This window comes from Phoca vitulina, unplaced genomic scaffold (assembly GCF_004348235.1).
Source record: "Phoca vitulina isolate PV1807 unplaced genomic scaffold, GSC_HSeal_1.0 scaffold9, whole genome shotgun sequence".
NCBI classification, from domain to species: Eukaryota; Metazoa; Chordata; class Mammalia; order Carnivora; family Phocidae; genus Phoca; species Phoca vitulina.
The window spans coordinates 46,964,006-46,983,554 of record NW_022589712.1 but is presented as its reverse complement, the minus strand read 5'-3'; the positions used below and the strand labels follow the sequence as shown (position 1 = coordinate 46,983,554).

At 35.2% G+C, this 19,549-nt stretch overlaps 1 protein-coding gene across 3 annotated transcripts in view; it reads right to left on the bottom strand.

Annotated features, from left to right (window-relative positions):
• Nucleotides 1–19,549, bottom strand: part of HS3ST5 (heparan sulfate-glucosamine 3-sulfotransferase 5) — a 265,443-nt gene that overhangs the window by 149,300 nt on the left and 96,594 nt on the right. For all 3 annotated transcript variants that reach the window (XM_032408029.1, XM_032408028.1, XM_032408030.1), the window contains one exon: nucleotides 13,558–13,746. The gene's annotated coding sequence lies outside the window, so the exon portion shown is untranslated. The remainder of the gene's footprint in view (nucleotides 1–13,557; nucleotides 13,747–19,549) is intronic.

The window sequence follows — 19,549 nt, the reverse complement described above, 5'->3', positions numbered from 1 at the left end:
TCATTAATAAATAATGTTCTGCTAGGTTAACAAATAAAGCTGAACGCACTGGCTAGACCCTGGAGTAAATCAAATCATGCATGCAGCCATGTGACTTGTTAACTTGCCGTGGTCTCTTCACAAGGTCTGGCAAAGCCCAGTGCAATGAGGCACAAATAAAACCAGCATCTTAAAAACGCATGCACCTTTGGTTACGATGCAGACTGTCAATTTTTTTTTTTTTTCACTCTGTGGGCCCCAAATTGTAAACAAACTTTCACTGATGTCAATCAGGAGGCATTCCACTGATATATTTAATCTTTGCTAAAAGGAAAATTGCACTCCTCAGCATATCTACACGACAGTAGACACAGGTCTATCCTCTCATCTCATATCCTTTGTCTCATTATCTACAAACAGGGAGCTAGAGAACCGGCTAATGTGTGCAGGCAGGCTAGTCTACTCAGCCAAAATGGTTATTGAGGAACTCTTTAGTCAGACCCAGAAAATCTTCAGGAGGGTCCAGGAACAGAGAAAAGAATCATCCTCCATTTAAAAGAAGAAGAAAGAAAAAGAAAGAAAGGGAAGGAAAGGAAAGTGAAGAAAAGAAAAGAAAGTGCAGTGCGCCTGAAGAGCTCTTGCCTGGATTCCAAAGGTTGCCTGTTTCTAGCTGGAGAGAGATTCCCAGCAGCAGTGGTGGGTGGGAGGAAAGCTATGGTACTTCCGGCAGCTGCGTTTCTCTTTTGGTTCTCTGGTGCTGAGGACACTTCACGAAGCTTTTCTCATGATTAAAAGCTGATGGACAGCTGTCAAGTGTCAGTTACGCATGACTCACTCCATCTGCTCAGCAGTCTGGAGGGACAGCGTCCCCTGCCCCACACTCTTCGGACTGCGCACATTCCCCACTCACTGACGGGTTTAGCTGGGAAGCCAACCGCCATGCAACACAATGCAAATATTTCCAGGCACTGCTTTGATGAAACAACTTGTTGGGTGGGTTCAGTTTCAACTCAAAGAGCTTGCCAACCATGCCCATACGCATGGATTTGCCCGTATGCACGGATTTACGCAGCTTGCCAGACCTTTTATGTGGTTATGATGACAAAGTCATTGAGTTGCCATTTAAATTCTGCTCCAAAGCTGCAGATTTAAAGCAACCACTATCCTGAGAGCAAAAATATTCTATTAAACAATCTTACTTGAATCTTTTCACAATTCCTAGATGCTTATATATATGCACATAATATGTATACAGTTGTATAATGATATAAAGTTATATATTTATAGTTTCTTCATTTCCAAGTTTATGGAAACAATGAAAATGAAGGAGCGGTCAGGGTTCAAAGTCTTGCATGACAAGATTTCATTTTTGAGAAAGCAAAGAAGCTGTGTGGAATAGGAGAAACGTGAGTAGTTTATAGCGATTGAGCCTTACACAGTACTTTCCATGACTCATCTCCTTTAGCCCCAATTGTCCTCTGATGTTGGCAACGTTATCATCTGCATTTTACATACGAGGAAATTGAGACTTAGCAAGTTGATGGTGTCCAAGGTCACACAGATAGTGAGTAGCAGAACTGGGGATTTAAATTTAGCAATCTGATTCCAGAGTTCACACATTCTTAATTGCTATTCTATAACAGACTGTTATGTTATCAGGGAATCCATTCATGGGTGGTTCTACCATTCACCAGGACAAAATGGGACCCCTCCCCCCCCATTAAAATGAGATGGTTTTCAATGCCAAGGTGCAAAACAAAATCAGAAAGAGTATTTTCATTTTGTTACCTGAATAAGTAAGCAGTTCTAGTTTCAATGACAAATGTCCTTGACATTTACTCAAATATATATTGGTTTGAATAATTTTCTTCAGAAAATAAACAATACTCAAAACCTCAGTGTTGAAAATTTTGGTTCTTTTGGAAAGGAGGAAAGCTTGGTTGAAAGGGTACTGAGCCTTTCAGTAGGTATGAAGTTTTGAAAGAATGATGCCATCTCCTGATGAGCTGGAAGTGAACTGGAATTCACACAGACCACCCTGAAGAAACGGGAAACGCGATTTTTTGATTAGGCCTAGCGTGAGATGGCATTATTTGATCCCTCTTAAGAATCAATCACCTAACTTTCCTGTGTTGAGTTCAAACTACTAGGAAATACACATGAATACAACTTTTGACATAAGCTTTTGTATGCACTGAACTATTTACACATAAAATACAGAAAGAGAATTTATAATGGCTATGTCAGTCCATGTAGAATTCCTATTCATTACTAATTCTGTGTAATCTGACTTCCTTCTTATGCCTCTGTGCTTTACCTCCCCAAATAGATTGAAAGCTCTTTGCGGGAGGAAACTGCGTTTGGTTATTTCTTTGTTACCCTTTTGAAAACAATTCTACTTTCCACAGTAAGTGATTTATTATGCAAGTCTGAACTCTAGACAAAAATGTGTAAATGCAAATGCTCATTCACAATAAATGTGGTGCCTCGAGGCACTATTTCTAGCTTGTAAGTATTTGGATATTATATTTCATGATATTGTCTGTCAAACCATACTTCGAATCACATTACTTTATTTTTACCAATTTACATAATGTGTGCAAAGACAATGAAAGGCAAGGTATATTCAATTTCATTCAGCTCAAGAGGCAAACTAAGACACTCTGATCACCTAGGTTTACATCGAAGGTCCACTAATTCCCTTGGTTATCAGAGAACAATTCATCTATGAAGTCATTAAAAATGGAAAAAAAAAACCATTCCTTTGGGAAAAGAATATGCAAAAAATGTGGTGCCTTCTAAATCACATAAATATTCATGGAAGGGGGGGGAGAGGAAAAAAGGGATAGAAATTTCCAAGGACATTACTAAGGGCTTCAGACAAAATGAATTCAATCAATCAAAAATAAGCATAAATCAGTGATTTTCACAGTTTTCTCCCTCATTGGTAATCTGAAATATATTAGCTTTGTATTTTCTTAAACATCCTTTTCTGCTATTGTTGAAAGTAATAAAAAATTAGTCTAAAATGCTTAATGTTCGAATGCTAATAATTAGCTATCACATGAATAAGAACCAGATGTAGTTTTAAATCATAATTTTCAATTAACTTTACTTATTAGAGAAGACTTTAATTGAACTGTGTTTTGAATATCGGAACAGATAGAAGATCCAGTTTTTAGCTTTTTAGTCTTATAGGATTTACAAGTGTACAGTAACAAGTAAAAACTGGGTAAATTGTACAGTGAACTTCATTCACTATCAGACAAAACCATCAAAACCTTGATAAGTTCACAAAGTGCTCATTAAGTCTGCTGGACTCTGGGTATTTACAGCTGTTTTCTATAATCATCATCATCAATCATTTAGAGCCTTGTACCCAATGTCACACATACTTTTTAATTTACATAAGATTTAAATTATATTGGTTTAATAAATGATATGCCTAGAAATACCTATGAAAACTCTATTCTGTGCCTTGAGAAACCCCAATTTTGTCATTATATAAAGCCATAATTATATCTTTCATTTCAAGCAAATTTAGAATCCATTTATAAGAACCAAACGTACAACATTTTAAGATGTATTATAATGCTTAAAGTAGAAGCTGTCTTAGAAAATTAATTGATACTGCTTTAGTTGTTTAAGTTTTTCTTTCTTTCTTTCTTTCTTTCTTCCTTCCTTCCTTCCTTCCTTCCTTCCTTCCTTCCTTTCTTTCTTTCTTTCTTTCTTTTTCTTTTTTTTGCATATGAAACTCCCTGGGCTTAGCAGAGAGAATTTTTTATGCTTTTTCGTTGTGTTTTGAATATATTGCCTGCCTGCTCTATTAAATCTACTGAAATTATTTTCCAATGAGTTACATAATTTTCCCTTCTGAGGGTTCAGAGAGTTCTCACATGACTCTGTATCATTTCCTAGGGATGTCAAGGGACCCAGGGCCCAGATGCTACTTAACACTGTTTTCTAAACTCAGCATTTTACTATTTATAACTTTCTCCTTCCACAATTCATTGAAAAATAATACAATTGTATTTCATTTGTGCTCTATATACTGATGAATAGGTAAGTAATTTGAAGACTTCATAAATAATTTCATTTATTTTTCAAAGAAAAAAACTCTCAAAAGGTTATTCATTTTTTTTTTTTTTTTAATCACTTCTGGTAGTGCTACAGTGGTTATCAAATAAGGGAGGCCATTCTGGGAGCTCAGGCACACTCACAGGTAAGATAACTTTGTGGAATTCAAAGGTATGGTCGGTCAATGTTCCTTATTTTAAAGGAAACATTATTTTAGTAATAAGTACTGGAAAATCTCAGGTAGAGTGATGTACCTGGAAACATACTCGACTGGGATTTTAAAGAAGGGATTCTGATCCCAGTTCTACCACTAACTGGCTTCCTGGACCTGCATATACCATCTAGCTTGCACAAATTAAGTACCCTCTTTGGGACTCCGTTTTCACACCTGCAAAATATAAGCAGTTGGAATACAATTTCTGGGATCACTTCCAGCTGAAACAGGCTGTGATGCTAGAGCATTGATAGCATTGGTAGTACATGAGGATCAACATGAAAATAATTCTTAAAGTGGCAACACAATATGAGTAAATTAAAAATGACTACAGGTTATTTCTTTAAATTTTTTAAATTTTTATTTATTTATTTTTAAGATTTATTTATTTATTTGAGAGAAAGAGTGAGTGAGAGCGAGAGAGCACAAGCCGGGGGTGGGGTGGGGTGGGGAAGGCAGAGGGAGAAGCAGGCTCCCCGCTTAGCAGGGAGCCCAATGCGGGACTCGATCCCAGGACCCTGGGTTCATGACCTGAGCTGAAGGCAAATGCTTAACTGACTGAGCCACCCAGGCACCCCTATAGGTTATTTCAATTAAATATGTACTCAAATTTAGAGTTCAATCCTCATTTTTCTGAGAATCAAGTAAGAATCTTATCTCAAGGGTCCATAACTAGATACTTTCAAAATCCAGATTAATTCTTAAAGTTAGTATCTTTTTACCTGATGTTTGGATCCTTTTGAACTAATGTGGCATCGCTTAACATCACTGACAAGGATTATGTAACGTATAGTGATACCATAATTTAAAATTATTCCATAAATAATAAACTCTCAGGACAAAAGACAAAAATAATTAAATTTAATACCAGTTTTTATTCTTCACTGTTTCACCCCTTTGGAAATTCCAGGGCATTACTTGGAGAGCATTTGTTAATTAGATTGCCTGTAATAAAACCAGGCAAAGAACTCTAAAGCTAACACTTAGGAAACACATGAGGTCGACCGCTTTAGTTTGGGTAAACTCTAAGGTAAAGATCTCAAGTGTGAATGTCAATGTACGGAGGCTTGTCATTAAAATAAGAACATTTGGAAAAGTCATTTAATAATGATTCCACCCTCCAAGTCCAATCCACATACTCTGAACATAGGAAAACAACTGCCTGCAGAGCTGGTCCTGATATAGAAGTATCGGATGTGAGCCCACTGCCCTGCGTCCTGTCCTATCATCCCCCACTTGCCTGTCCTTACCTTCTGTTTCCTTTCTTTCAGGCCTTTGTGGCCTGAAAGAAAGTCTATATACCATTACACAACTCACTTACTTGTTATGATTCATTTTTATTGTCTGCATGTCCCCCCACAAAATGCCACTTTTGTTCACTAATGCCTCTCAAGTCCTGGAATAGCCTGGCACTTAGCAGTCATTAACCAAAGACTTGCTGAGTGAAAGAAAAAATGAAGTTGGCATTGGACTATAACATACACAGCTACAGGTCTTCATACTCAGCTGGAATCACTGTACTATGCATAAAAAACAAATACATTTTAAGCCAGTATAGTTTATAAATTTCATACTGGGCTTGGCCGGACATTTGCTTCCCTTGTTATAAAAATCAATCATTAAAGTTGGCAGTGTTGACCAGACACGATGAAAATGCAGTCGTTGTGGCCTGGTGCATATATACCTTACTCATGAAAGAAGAGCAATGAATAGAAGAAAAGAGTGAATTACCTGAGCACGAGCATGGAGATAGAACAGTTTGTGGTCATAAAATCTTGGCTCGGACACTCATCTCATCTATTTGATTTTAGCCGACTTGATGAAACTGCCATCTAGAATTTTCTTATTCAAAGGAGAAGACCTATACCTCAGTAATGTGTGGTTTCCATAGTTCAACTTGCATTTATTACAGATGTGGTTATTCTAATATCAGCAGACAAAAGAGGAGATTTGAGCAATCTTTACTTTCTCAAACAAAAGTAAGGAAATTTTGGCCCACATGGTTGAGGTCTAATAGGAGAGAAAGAAATTAAACTGGAGAATATTTATGTAAATTAGAAAAAAACTCTGCTCTCTAGGAATAAAATGGTATTCTGAAATATAATCTTTTCATTTAAATCTCTTTTTGCTGAAGTAATATAAAGGCCAATGTATTACATTTTTATTTTTGAATATTTTTCTCTTTTTATTTAATGGGAGAGTTACCTGCTAGCATACATGACATTTCTTCACAATTTTAGGTCAGAAAAAATAAGCTTTTTTTCCCCTCATAATTTTTCATGCCCTACAAAGTTTGCCATCATAAACCACTTTGCATTTATTATAAATAGGTATTACATTAGAAAAGCTATTCAACTGTATTCCATTTCACTTGTGAGGCTAAGCGGCTTTGCATGATAACTAAGTTGAATTGCTGGGACGATGCTTGGAGGATGTGTTAACCTGGAACTGAAGTTACCTAGTTGTGCCTTACTGGGCTGAGTCTGCAAAATGAGGGCAGGAAACCTGCTGCGAGGAGGATGGGAAACTATTACAAGCTGCATTCCTAAATGAAATGAAAATTTTTGCTCTTGATGGCAAAAACTCTGAAATTATATCCTGCTGTTAAGAATACTTGTTGGGGTGGGGGGAAGCTGAACGGTGCACTTTCCTTCAAATCAAATAAGTTTAATGTACACATTAACAGTCTGAGTGGAAGCTATGGTTTGTTTGTTTGTCTCCCAAAGACAAGAAACTTGGAACTCCTTTTTTGCTAATAATGAAAAAAAATATTGTCATTAGTCAAGTATTTAATTTTTGGTTAACAGGTGGTTTTGTCTTTGACATAGAAATATTTTCTCTTGAAAATAAATTTCAATATAAGTGTTTTGCTTTATAACAGAGAAGATGACTTTTTAGACTTAGTCCAGCACCTAAAATATGGACTATTGCTGTTTCTTGGGATGTTTTTAGAAGTTAGGTTTATTTGCTGAACAAACTCCTATGGTAGCCCTTAAAACTATTATTTATTTATGATTGTATACCTTCATTATATGAGCATTCACTACAAAGTTCCTCTTTCATCTTAATTAATGCTTTTTGGCCCTAAATTTCACCTTTGTTTATTTAAAAAAATTTTTTTAAAGATTTTATTTTTAAGTAATCTCTACACCCAATGTGGGGCTCGAACCCACAGCCCAAGATCAGGAGTCACATGCTCCACCAACTGAGCCAGACAGGCCCCCCCTCCCCACATACACACAAATTTCACCTTTTCTGATATTAAGATTCTAACTCCTAATTTCTTTAGATTGCATTTGCCTACCCTTTCATTTTCAAATTTTTGCATGACCTTGTTTTGGACCCATCCTTGTATGCACACTGAGAATTTGGTTCTGCACTATGATCTAATTGAAAATAATTTCTTTGAAAGAAATAAATGTATTTCTATTTATTAATATGAAGGATATGACGGATTTTTTTCATAATATTTTAAGTTTTCTGTTAAAGGTTTTGAAAATTATTACATGGTCTGTTTGCCTTATTTAATTATTTATATATAGCTTCTTAAGCATATTTAATAGGGTGCATATTTTCTTCTAATTTATAACTTAGTACGTTCACATAATAACCTACATATTTAGTTTGTAACTTCATGTAATAACCTTGATCTTCTATATCTTTAGAATATTTATCATTCCCTATTATGAGTATAGAAAAATTTTTTTCTTCTTTCTCCTCCCCATTACTTTGTGACCCAGTGTTGGACAACAGCATGACTTTCTTAGCATCTTTTTTTTTTTTTCTACTCTTAAATACTTCTATAACTTGATTTGTCAGGTTTAAAGGATATCCACTGTTCCCTAGATATTGAGAATAATGCAATCAGCCAATTTAGTATATGCACCAGTTTATTCCTGTTGTGTCCTTCTAGTTTTTGTTGGTTGCTTTAGTTCTATAGGATGTTATCCTTGTATGCTCTGTCACACTCATCTACATATGTATTTCAGATTTAGTTTTAGGGTTAAAGAGGTTCAATGCTTAAGATTGGATCGGTTCTTTTGCAGTCACCTCTTGGTTTGATGGACTCTGTCCTCCAACAGTGGCCCCCTGGAGGGCTCACTGACTGAGTTCCTTTATGCTCAGAATACTTGCCTCTTGCTTTTATCCCTTGAAAGGCAGTTTGGCTGGTCATATAACCCTTGGGACCCACTTTCTTTCCTATGATGACAGTGAATTCATGACCTCCCATGACATCTTATTTCATTATTAGGTATCTCAACTGTTACCAAGTGAGTTTTGTTTCTTTTTGTAACTTTTGCCAAAATCGGTCTTCTTGAAAACTTCCAAAGTAACAGCCTTCCACATAACAGCCTTCCACATAACAGCCTTCCACATAAACCCCCAATCTAGGCTAAAACTACAAAATCATTGAAGGAGAGTTCTTAAGGCCAAAATGTCTCCAAAAAGCTTTTAGTAGACTTAATGATTTGTTACTCAGTAACGAATTGCATCTTTCTTGACCTCCTTGTGCCCTACCCATAGTGCTCTTTTAAAGCAAGTTAGAGGGGTGCCTGGGTGACTCAGTCGGTTAAGCATCTGCCTTCAGCTCAGGTCATGATCTCAGGATCCTGGGATCGAGCCCCAGATTGGGCTCCTGGCTCAGTAGGAAGCCTGCTTCTCCCTCTCCCTTCTGCTCATGCTCTCTCTCACTCTCTCCCAAATAAATAAAATTAAAAAAAAAAAAGAAACTTCTTAAAAAAATAAAGCAAGTTAGAGTTAGAGTAATCCTTTCAGAGCTGGAAGGGACCACTGGGATCATCTACTGCAAAGGTCTTATTTTAGGATGAAGAAACTGAAGCCCAAGGAAAGGTAAAGTGAGTTCTCTAAGGTCATGCCATTACCAGGAAGCTGAGCCTGACCTTGAACTCCAGAGAATGCCAGGCAAAGGTTCTTTTCATTTCACCAAGTCCTCCAAAAATACAATGATCAATTTTTGTGTGCGGTGAGAACATTTAAATTCTGCTCTCTTATGTGAGCTGACGGATATGTTAACTAACCTTATTGTAGCAATCATTTTGCAGTATATATGTGTATCACATCATCACGTTGTACACCTTAAATATACATAATGTTATATGTCATTTATATCTCAATAAAGCTGAAAAAGATACAATGATCAAAAGTGTTTCATTGCACTTAAAGAATTCAATGTATGCCCCATGACATAACAAAATCTACCTAATGTCTGCTTGAAAATTATCATCTCATTTCTCATTCCAACTACGTACGGAACGATTCATGCAGGATAGCTGTATTAGAGAATCTTCAGTGGGTATATTCATTTACATAAATTGTCACTTTCATTTTCTATTTCTTGAAACTGAGAAACTTCAGATAAATGTAGATTTAGTTTTCCTACCCCAAACTCTCTAAACCATCATTTTGAAATCAAATTACACAGCTTATGCTTAAAACATAAGGGCCAGATTCTATCTTCAAATACACCGCCCACTCTCTAACAGCAGAATTTGGCCCTAAAAACCCATTAACAAATATTGTCATTAAACTAAAGAGCTAATTACTTTGGATTCAGACAGAATGAACAAAATCATAGGCCAACCGCAGCTGGTAGTAATAATGGTGAGACTAACCGTATGTTACACTGGAGATTTAAAGAACAAAGACATATTAACACTAATGTAACCAAACATATAAAATTATCCTCCAAATGGAGGAAACTGATCTAGTTGGAAAATTCTTGAAAGCACATTGGAATTATCCAATACAAGAAACAAAGGATATTTCTAAGGAATTAATTGTCATAATTTGAAGTTATCAGTGTTTAATGAAGAAACTGAAAATTTTAGTGTATTGCAATATCCACAAATGAAGAGTTATATCTAAAAATCATTTTATCTAATTGGAAGTACTATCTTCATATTTAGATCAGTTTAATACTACAAGATGCAAGAGCCTTGCTTTACGGCTATTTTTTTTTTAATTTTATTTGTGACTGGCTACTTTTACTTAGCATTAGATTTTCAGAGTTCATTCATTTCATAGCTTGTACTAGTGTTTTATTCTTTCTTTTTTTTTAATAGGATAAATTATTATTTTTATTTTTTTAATTTTATTTTATTATGTTATGTTAATCACCATACATTACATCATTACGGCTATTTTAAACAAACGTTATCAGGACTACCTTATAGTTCTATAAAAGTAAATTTCCCAGATAACTGAATATTTTCCCAACCCTTGAAAAATATTTTCAAATTACATTAATAATAATTTAGAAAAAGTTTTACATACCCTGACAAGCAATAAAAATCAAACATAATTTATCAGTTGAGCATAACCATTAATAATATTTTGCTATATATCATTCCACTTTTCTTCCTATGCATCTGTCGTTTTTTTAATAAAAATGGGACCACATCAAAACATGGTTTGTAACTTGTTGTTTTCATTTACAGTATATTATGAGCATTTTGTCCACATCAATAATTATACTTTTACTACAGAAATCTTAATGACTTTGCAACTTCTTAAATTGAGAATAATAAACACATTTTAATCTTTTCGGGTATCTCACAAATATCATTATTATACTGTTTCATAATAACACTAACACTCTCCAGAGATTATTACCCAGCTAAGTCTCCTTTCTCCCCTACTAAATGGCCCCAGATGGCTCTACTGTTCTAAAGCTGTATGTGACTTTTAGCTCTTTTTCTCCTTCAATATCAGATTTCCATATAAAGCTGACCAAACCTGAAGTAGACCTAAATTGGCTGTTTTCATTTTTAGATTAATGACATGAAAGATTATCTACTGACAATGAAAATAATTAACAATTTTAAGTTCAATTACATTAATAAGTACTCAGGTATTCTCTTCACTTCTTCAACCTTCATCTAGGATGAAAAATTTCCTTCTAAACTTCCTTACCCAAGAAATCATAATTGAAAAACATTTGCTTAGTTTGTCTTGTTAAAAAGTCACACCTTGCCAGACTGATGTTGACTGCTCTTTGTATTAATACAGCAAGTTTAGAAGAGAAAAAATGCAATTATATATGAGGGGACCAGACTAGAAGATCTTAATGGTCCATTTCTGTTCTAAAACTTTATGCTGCTATGCTTTAATAAAGTTTCTATAATTTATTCTTTTGTTGTATATTTTCCTTCCTGAGTATGGAGGCTGTCTCACTCAGGTTCCCTGAAACTACATAGTAAGTTTTCTTTAGGGAGTCACAACCTAAGATAAATATGCCGATGATAATGAACGTGACTCACTTGAGGACACTATTTCATTCTCTCTCTACCTGCTCCTCTGCAAAGGAAAAAGGAAAAGAAAAAAAAGAAAAAGAAAAAGCAGAAGAGTAGTTTCTATGTTTCTCTGAAATAAAAATATTACAGAAGACTTGCACTAAAAGCTTTATTAAATATTACTTGAGAACTTCTTTGAACCATAAACTTGTATGGTACCTATTTGAGGATTTTACAGTTTGGGTACTACAAATTTTAGGATTTTTATCATCAGATGTGGCAGTGAGAGCATTGCCTATTGAGAACAATACTGACAACAAATGCATGTGAAAATTCAGTATTACATTAATCTAATTCTGTAAATCTATAGATTACTTGAAAAAAGTGCTACCTTGTTTTATGCATGTCTATATTCATTTTCTTTGTGTAATACTAATAACTAATATGTGTTGCTAATTGCCGCCATGGGGATATACTTTTTTTTTTTAAGATTTTATTTATTTATTTGACAGAGAGAGACACAGCAAGAGAGGGAACACAAGCAGGAGGAGTGGGAGAGGGAGAAGCAGGCTTCCCACTGAGCAGCGAGCCTGATGTGAGGCTTGATCCCAGGACCCCGGGATCATGACCTGAGCCGAAGGCAGATGCTTAACGACTGAGCCACCCAGGCGCCCCTACTTTTTTTTTTTTTTAATTAAGGGTTTATTTTTGCCATTTGGTATTTTATGGACAAGAAACTTTACAATATGAACATGTGCACACAAAAACTGACAGAAAAAATGTCTGTAAGGCTACAATTCAATCAGAGGATTTTAAAAACTTCACTCTTCACTACAAAATAAAATCATGTTGTACCCTTAAGGAATCATCACAATTTCAGTTCTGAATATGCCTCTACTAATCACTTTTATCACTGGAGCAAAAAAAGCAAACTTTACATAAACTTAAAATTGCACATAATAAAGATGAAATTGCTAAATGAGATAAAGAAATATAATAAAGTGATATTCAATAAATGTGCCTGTTACCTGTTATAAAGATATCACATGATTTAGAAGTTTTTATCCACAAAGGACAATGAGTAGCTAATGATGTGTTAAGTAGATCTGTTCTTCTGAAAATTTAATGCTGACTTTTCCAAATGAAGAGAAAAAGAAAAAAACCTTCAAAAATGAAGAAATGCTTAGCTGACTCTGGTAATAACTCATTATTTCTGTCTTCTTAGATAGTTCTTGGAATTGATCCAGTAAGTATAAACATCTGAATAAATTAGAACATTACAGAAAACAGAGAGCCAGCTAAAGACAGCGATGAGCGCATGCTCACTCTGAAAGCAAGATAGGGACCCCCGGGATTTAGCCCATCATACCAAACTTGAAAATCAAGGTGTATCAAAGAGAACTAAGAATTCAATTTGGGGGGGGGTCAAAAAAGGAGCACTAATTTAGCACCTCTGTGCTAAATGTGCCTTCCTTATTTATTCTTGTAGCTGAAGGAAACAAACAACATAAAACCCCATTTAATATAAAGTTTGAAAATTAGAAGTATATTGTTTTGAAAGCCAACTTCAGCATTACCCAAAGGACCAAGACCCACCTTCATCAGGATCATTTGGGGGCAAGTAAGTAAAAATGCAGGTTGCTGGGTCACATCTGAGATGCAGTGAATCTAACTCTCTGTGAAATATGCCCAGGAGTCAGAATTTTACAGACCCTAACCCCCCTCCACGTGACTCTCACCCACATTACAATTTGAGAACCACTGTGATTATCATGATTTTTTTGTGTGAAACTGATTATCAGTTATCAAGTTTACCACTGAACCTTGCTTGTATTTACATTGACATGACATATAACGACTTTCAAAGTTTGCATTTTATTTTCCCTTCTTGGTGTGAACTGTTCATAGATGGCTATTTTCCCCACATTCAGTAACTGCTTTTACTTTTATATATTTTGTTAAATATATTAAATATTCACTTCTGATGTAATTAAGAGTACACAGCAATGTGAGTTACTTCCAAAATTCACTTACCTTCAAATCCTTATGCTTATTCAGAAAGTTCTGAGCATGTGTGATAGAAATTTTCAAGAATAATATATGCAGTAGATTCTCTAATTTCCACGTATTTCAAGGCTGGCCAAGGAGACTCCTGAAGCGGACACCAGAAAAGCCATTGAGAAGGGAAGACACCAATGCTGGAGCCTCTGGGTACCTGATTATCTTTGAACAGAAGAGAAACACAAGTAGTCGGTCACCTGAAATTCATAGAGAATCTGCTATGGAGAAGGTTATTTTCAGTAAACGGGCAGTGTTACTAAATTTAAACTTGGCCTGGGTTTGCTGCTCCCTGATTTAGCACAGATGTCATTTAAAATTTCATGTCATTGTGAAGGCAGAATTGCATGATGATGCTGCCTGCAGAGGATTCTGGTTGAATTCATATGGCTTTAAGTGACTATTTCTTCTAAACACTGCATCAAGTGGTATTACTTAATTTTATTTTTGATATGCAGATGCTAGATTTTGGTGCTGAATTTCTTTCTAAGTCAAGGTTGATGAGTTCTCTTGGAAATATATCCTTACGTGAGCCTCTATCACACCCCATAAAAGATAAAATGTGATATTTTACAAAATCCCAATGGAATCATCTGGTACTTTTGCTATATTTTCTTTCACATGGGTAATGCTTGCCAAGATAATTAGACATAAACAAAAATAATATCCTTTCTAGTCAATATGTGTTGCCTCCTCAGGGAAACCAAAATTCTAGCACTTTGCTGAATGAGTTAAGCAGACATTGGTAGGGGCTAATGGAAAAAGAGATTAAAACATCTGATTTTAAAACTGGTAATTGACAATGCAAATATTCTCCTAAAGAGTAGAGAAAGCAACATATACAGATAAATACAAAGTCAAATACAAAGTGACAAGAGTATAATATACATGTAAGCATAGAGTACACTATAAAACAATAGTTTTTCATAGAAGACTTTAATGTTTGGCCACCCAGAAACCACTCCCAACTTTCTTCTTCCTTGCTACATCCCACAAATAAAGAACAGAAAATCAAATCAAATGTTCACTTTCCCCATCCCCCTACGGCTAAGAATGGTTATGTGATTCCATTCTTGCCCATTAGCTATAAGAAGCTATAAGAAGTATGCTGGGTAAATCCAGGCAAAAATTTGCTTTATCACAGAGGGAGACAAACCATGAGAGACTATTAACTATAGGAAACAAACTGAGGGCTGCTGGAGGGGAAGTGGGTAGGGGGATGGGGTAATTGGGTGATGGGCATTAAGGAGGGTATGTGATGTGATGAGCACTGGGTGTTATACGCAACTGATGAATTATTGAACTCCACATCTGAAACTAATGATGTACTATATGTTGGCTAATTGAATTTAAATTTAAAAATTTGCTTTCTTGATGAGAGATTCCTGTCCCTCTTCTCTATTTCACATAACTGCTTGCCTTGAATGATGAGGATGCGATATTTGCAGGTAGAGCAGTCATCTTATCATCATGATGTAAAACACAATGAAAATCTAGAAAAACACAAAGGTATAGGTCCTCTGTTGATGAGCTGCTGAACCAACACTACTAACTGCTTCCTCTGGAATTCTATTTGTTTACACTGCTGGGTTTTCTGTTGCTTGCTAACAGAATCATTGCAGGTTGACGAAGTGTTGAAAAAGCATTTGTTAAAAAGTAAATGCCATTGCTATAATTGTAGTGATATCTATCTTTTTACATTATTATCTGCAAGTTCTCATTCTGTGGAGTCAAGGACAGCCTTTATTAGGCTGGTTGAGGTTGGAACTTGCCTTCTTTTTTACTTCTAGGAGAGCTGTACATGTGGGGAATAATGGGTCACAGGATAATGGTAACTAATTAGAATAAAATGAAACGGACAGCCTAATCTAGAGCTGGGTTTGGAGGAAGAGGGTCCAGTATCATGGTTAATAAAAGGATCTCATCTTTGCTTTAGTGCCAAAGCTATCCCATTAGTTGAAGTCTCAGTGGAAGAGTTTGAAATTCCATTACAAAATTCATTCTTAATATCTTGTGACATCCTGTGGATTCTGTTTGAAATATTGTTCCATCCACCACTTCATTACTTCTTTTCATCAATATTCATCACAGTCTGAGCTTTCACTATCTCTTTCCTAGACTATTGCTATAGGCTCTTTAACAGATTCTCTTCTTCTTATTTTTCTTAAACATTCCAGTGTGTCCTATAATTACTTTAAGATTTAACTTCTTAAAACATTTCATTAGATCCCTCTTCTGTTCAAAATATAAGAGCTCCTTTTGGTCTATTGGATTAAGTCCAAGGTCCTTAAATCGGCATTTAAGTCTCCCCATAATATAGACATAATTAATAATAAAATATAGATTCTTCTAGATTTCCTATCTCCCTTCCCTAACACTCTACATGGTTTGGTGGGAGGATATGTCTCCACTGCAGAGGTGCACCTAAGTAGCTTAAGATAATCCATGTATCTCAATCTTTACCTACAATTTTAGGAATAAGCACATGACCTTAAGAGGTTAATGATCTCCATTCTGGGGTCTTCTTTGACCTATTATGTAAAAAAACAACTTTTGCTTTTCTTGCTGGACATAAGCATGTGATCATGTAACATTTGGAACTACTGGCAACCATCTTGGGATCATGAGAGAACTTGCCACAACTTCAGTCAACACCAAGGAAATAGTTGAGAAATAGAAAAAGAGGAGCTGGGTCTGAGCATGTTGTTTCACCCCTGGACACAGTTTTGCTTGTAGGGAGAATACTCTGAACTTTTCAGTTATGTGTGAATTTATAGACTCTTTTTAAAAAATTATTAGTAGTAAGCCAATCTGGGTTGGTATCCTCTATTACTTGCAACCAACAAGAACTTTGCAATGTATTTATGTTTTTGTGCATCTGCCATTTCAATCATTCCTACTTCTCTCTTATTTCTATTCTTTCTTTAAGAAGATCAAGCCCTCTTCCTCCATGATACATTTCCAGATTCTTCTAATTCATAGTGAGAGAACTCTAATTTAAACCATGTTATTTTTCATTGTATGTACTAATAAGAGCACTCACTAAGATATATGATGCTATCATTTCATTCTGACTCTCAAATCTTCAGCTTAACATTTTTTTCTCTTATCTCCCGACTTTTATTTCTAACTGAATAGTTGACATCTCAACTTGGATGTCTTGAAGGCTCTGCAACCTGAATCTTTCTATAACCAAACTCATAAAAACCTTCCTCTCAAGCACAGCTTTCCTCTAGTTTCCCTGTTTTTTTTTTTTTAAACACCACCATCAACAGTTGGAGAAGCCAAAAACCAAGATCTTCAACATTTTAAAACGGAATCAGAGTAGATTTGATTCTTCTTTTCTCCTTCAGCCCCAGGATTTGATCATCAAGCCCTTTTGATTTTATTTCCTAGTTTTCAAATCTACCTACTTTGTCCATTTTCTCTCTATATCCTCTCCATATTCTCTCTCCTGCTCCACTACCATCACCACCACCACTAGGACATTATCTGTTGCCTGGAATGCTGCTTAGATTTTTTTCTTTCTCCCATCTCACATTTTGTTTCCCTCCAATATTTTTTCCTCGTGGCATTTAGAGTGATCTTTTAAAAATACACAGTGGAATATCAATTGCTTGTTTAAAAACCTTCAATGCCTTCCCACGGTTCTTAGGGTAAAGAACAAGGCCATATCACCCAATCCCTACCTAACTCTCCAGCCTCATCTCCCTGGAGGACAGTGACCATTTCTGTTTTTAAATACACTCAAGTTTAAAAAACCCAACATTCAGCAGAATGTTTAGCACATAATAGGCACTCAATAAATATGTGTTGAATGAGTAACTGCCTGGCAGTAACTCTTGAACCATGAACCACACTTTGTTATTTTTTCTTGTATATTCTATTTTCTGTGTTACTTGTAAGTACATTGAAGATAAAGAAGTGTCATGTTTCTCTGTAACCTACAGCAGAATGCTATGTGAATAGGAGGAGTTCAGAAGGTATTCAATTACATTGCTATTGATATTTCTACTCTGATTCCTTTTTAAAAGGTTGAAGTTCATTTTCTCACACAATGGGTAGTTATCACTTGTCTATAAGATTAAAACTGAATAAGGGGAAATTTATTAGGTGCAAATAATGGAAGTAAAAAATAGAAAACTTGTTTCCGATCACAATTCTATGGAATTTGCACAGGTTAATTATAAAGGACCTGTTTTTCTGCATCACATGGAAAAGCTTCACATAAGCCCTGAGTTATGTGGACAAACATTCAAACATCATGTTTGTAATTTTCACTGTCATTTTTTCAAATATTTTATATTTTTCTTTAGAAGTCTTTACCTTTGAAAAATATAAGCAAAATTCAATACTTTAAATAATTAACAGCTGAAGTCTTTTTTGGGTAGAGACTGATTTTGGAAAATTAGGTATCCCAAGTACAAATTAATTCTTAGTTATTGGATATTTACCTGAAAGGGTAAAAAAGAATTTCAGAGATTCAAAGGTAGGTATGAAATTTTAGCCTATGCTATAAACTGATATTACCCAAAATCAGAGAAATATTTCTTAGGGTAGCCTAAAATGAGAACACACATAAGCAACCCAAAAGCAATGAAACAGGAAGACACAGGGATGCATGCTTCTCAAAGGCTTCTGACTATTAGCTGTGGCCAGATGATGTTTTCCAAGTTGGGGAATGACAAATGGAATTAGGATTGAGGAGATCTAAAGGAGGAAAGGCCAAGAAATACAAGAGTAGACAATGTGAATTTTCTACCTGAGAACAAATTATTATTTTTTTTTTAAAGATTTTATTTATTTATTTGACAGAGAGAGCGAGAGAGCACAAGCAGGGAGAGTAGAGGGAGAGGGAGAAGCAGGCTCCCTGCCGAGCAGGGAGCCCGATGTGGGGCTCAATCCCAGGACCCTGAGATCATGACCTGAGCCGAAGGCAGACGCTTAACCATCTGAGCCACCCAGGCGCCCCATGAAAAAAAATTCTTGAGCAGGTTTGACCTTCTGTTTCTTAAAAATTAGTTGAAGTTTGCCTAAGGGATATTTATACAAGAGATAATTGCCTTTGGGTTTCTACAGGCCTGTTGTTCAGTTATAAATATCTTCTAGTTTTCTCAGGATATTGAATGTTAGGGAGTTTGTAAAAAATTTTTTAAAAAAGGAAAGAAATAAAAGACAAGGAACCTTTCTTCATGGAACGCATTTTGAGAATGACTATAGTTGTCCTAAAAATCAGAGAGCAGGATAATTTAGTTCTTCTCTAGGGTATTAAAAGACATTTTAGAAAAGCAGTGATTCATGATTTAATATTTAACTGCTTTTCAAGCAAAATAAGAAATTCTACCAGGGTATAGACATGACTTTTTTTTTTTTTTCTGTAACCTAAGTTCTAAGGGATAGGCTGAAGTGGCACTGTTAATTTCACTCCTCTTTAATAAATAAAAGGTGAGCTTAACTACATGATGGAAGGACAGATTCTTATGCTCTTCTTTACACATGCTTCTTTCCCGTATAAAGGAAAAATGATTTTTAACTGTAGAGTATTTCACTTGTGAAACATTTCCATTTTATTTGTTCATTTCTTTATTGATTGACTAGATTTGTCCTTTTGCATGAAAACTGATATGTGTTCTAAAATTATAGCATAAGCCTTTTGTATTTTTTAAAAATCGTTTCTTCTGTTAAGAGTATGAGATTACCAATGGATGTCACTGTCTTTCTATAGTGCTGTATCATGATTTTTAAAAACACATGGAATAAAGATGTTTGTTAGAGTGCTAAAAAAAAGAATATGAGATTGCCCACTTATGTATACTTTATGTGGGTTTTCCTCTCAATCTTGCATAAAAATGCCAAAAGATTTATTTACCTACCTTTAGCTCAAAGATTAAAACACCCTATAACAAAAAAGGAAACTAAACAACTAAAAGCCACACATAAGACATCCATAATTATCCCAAGATGATCA